The sequence below is a fragment of the Tigriopus californicus genome, chromosome 3 (genome assembly GCF_007210705.1).
Source record: "Tigriopus californicus strain San Diego chromosome 3, Tcal_SD_v2.1, whole genome shotgun sequence".
Classification (NCBI taxonomy): Eukaryota; Metazoa; Arthropoda; class Copepoda; order Harpacticoida; family Harpacticidae; genus Tigriopus; species Tigriopus californicus.
In genome coordinates, this window is record NC_081442.1 from 6,548,169 (window position 1) to 6,551,292 (window position 3,124).

Sequence of the window (3,124 nt, forward strand, 5' to 3'; positions counted from 1 at the left end):
TGGTTTCTTGGTTTAGTAGTTGTATTATCTTCACCCTTCGACTTTGGAATTGGTTCCATGACAAAATGGAATTTTGCTAAAATGGCATAAAAGTTGGTAACAAAAGCTGCTCTTCAAATCAACATTTTTTCGGTTATCACTCTCATGTTATTAGATGTCAGTATTTGATATATTCTCAAGTGGGCGTTACTCTTAATCATCTGCAATTAAACAATTGTCTAATGTTTACATCTATCAGAATTTCGTTTGAATACCGAAGCTAACAACACTGTGAATCATCAATACTCCATGACACCTCGATGAAGTTGGAATAATCAAACTTATTCAATTTGTTGCAATTGAATTCGATAAAGAACATTACCTTAGCAAGAAGCGCAATGCGGACTCAACGCTTGTCAGTCGACTGCCGATCAGAAAAGTTTGAATCGCATACCAGACCAGAAAGTATGCTTAGATTTGTTTTGAATTTTTTAGTTGTGTAAAATGGTATCGGTTTGGTATGGATTGGAAATGTTTATTTCAAGTCAAAAAATACTCAATTACCACTTGGTCTTTCTTAAATCTGTTTCCATGAATAACCTGTTTTTGTGAAAGTGAAAACACTGAGTGCCGAAAATGAAGATATTTCAGTTTGAGAGTGAACTGGTTGCAGGTGTACTCGTACTACTTGGCGTAACATGAGACGATCCAAAGGAATATTTCTGAGCCAGATCTAGTCTAGGAAAGGACAACAGTTATTATCCCTATTATCCCTATACATTTCAAAAGGGTGTGTATGTAACGATCCAAAACGAACAAAACCTACTCGTTCCTTTTTTCAGTCTCCAAAGTGGACTCTATTCTTTTTATTTCTCTCACTGAATAACGGCAGGAAACTTTCCAGAAATTTATGAACTCCTAAGCATTATATTCGCTTCAACCAGATCGGAGTTGTCGTCAGCTATTAGGTTCGTCTACTTACAGAATCTGCAAAAGCCATTGCTTATGCAATTCTGTTGGAAGCTGAGAAATCCAAATGAACTGAACTTGCTGAGGTTAACTCATTTTGGCTAATATTGTGGATGGTACAAGTAGACAAATCTAGGAAATAAACTACATTTTTTGAATGCAAAAGTGTTGCACCGTGTTTGATGGCACCGACTTGGACTAATAGGTCAAGAAATTATCTTGTAAGGGGTTAGCACTAAGGTCTTTTAATGAAAGTAAATACGGCAGCGTTGTCTCGATTTAATTTTAATCATAGGGAAACAACATTGAGCGCCCATGAACCAAAGTTTATCCCTCAACCTCAATTCATCTCATTGTTTATTGTGCTCTAATCTTTATGATAACATATATACCAAGACTTATAATTAAGGTCGGAAAAATGACTTGTTTTGTCATTGACGGTAATTTCCAGATGGTTGTCACAAGAAGTTTTGCTTAGAGTTCATATACAAACAGTAACAACTCTTCACGTTTACCACTCGCGTTCAAATCCCGACATGGGTTTGCTGCTCGACGGCAAAACATGTTAATTTTCCGAGCTTTAACCATTTCGAAGTTTAAGCAATTCTATCAGTCCTATTCTTGTTTAAATGCCACTCTTAGTTTTCCTATTTCATTGCCCAGAAATGGCTTTGTTTTGTTCATCAAATTATTAATCATTACAGAACATGAATACTTCATTTTTTCTTTAAAAGATGGCCGCTTTCACGTCCTGAAGTCTCTGTGTAATAGCAATACTGCATTTTTGTACAAGTAATTGTTGTCATTGGTTTGTCTTGTAATATAGTTGGATTTTGTATTGATGCCATAAACCCCAAAACAAGAGAGCAGAGAATAGAAAAACGCATAGAATAAGTTTGGGAATCTTTTTGTTTTGTTTTGGGACTCATGGTTGTACAACTGAATTTTTTTGAGGACATAGATTTGTGACGAAAAAAACTTTAGACCTCAATTTCTAAAGGGAATTACAGATATTACAGACAAATGCGTCAATCAATATGATTACAAATGAAATTTATGTCATTGGACCTCGGGTCTCCATTGCTTTTGAAACAACCCATATTGTAAGGCATGCTGGAGGGCATACTATTAACCACACTGTATACATATTAATGAAATGATTCAACTTCCACATCAGATTAGGATATTAGGTAATATTCAATGTCAATTGTGGTCAATGGAATGGAAAAAGAACAGGTGAATTATTACATTATATCTATTTTAAGAGTACAAAATGGGTGGCAGTAATGCCAAGCATTTATCACAAACAGCAGATTAGAAATATGTTTTTACAGTTCAGAGGTTTAAAAATAGTTAATTAAATTTCTCAGCTTTCTATGTATCCATATTTCCATGAGCTATGAGTGTACCGGTTATAAAGGGGAAGCTTTAAAGTTGGATAGTTTTACATCCTCTTTTCCATCACAGCTTTCAGTGTATTTGTTGCAAACTTAAACAACAATTATCATTGTGACAAAGTTTTGACTACTTTTACCGAGTTCCTACAGCAGATTTTGGGCCCAGATTTGGCTCAAAAAATGCATTTTATCTGCTCTTTAAATCATATCTAATGCTAATTATGGATAAGATGAATTTTTCTGAGGATGCGAAATTTTCTCTTCTGACCTCTATATCTGGAAATCTGTGATCAAGTCAACAACAAAATACTAGAGCCGTTGATGGCTGCTACTTAAGGTGACCAGATCTAACTTTTAAGAGTTAGATTGTATTTTTCTTTGATGGATGAAATATAGAACTATACATGGCTTCAAAATAATTTTTAGATTGCGTTTGTCCTTTTTCAGATTTTCAAGAAAAATGCCTATTTTTCAACACCTGTGTCTACATTTAACTTCTTTCATGTAACTGGTTTGTCAACATGTTAGAATATTTCATATATTTATCATTATATAGATAAATAAAACATGCTTTGATGATAATCTTATTGATTTGAATAGACCTAAAAAAAAGACAAACACCTAAAGTCGTAGTTTTTACCTTTTCGTCAAATTTGGGATGATAAATATGGGTCGGCTTGATTGGATTATTTTGACTGTTTATTGAATCATTTTGCCGTTAATTGCTTAAAAATCAGCATTGAAAAAGCTTTCAATATGGATACTATCTTTCGAAGTAA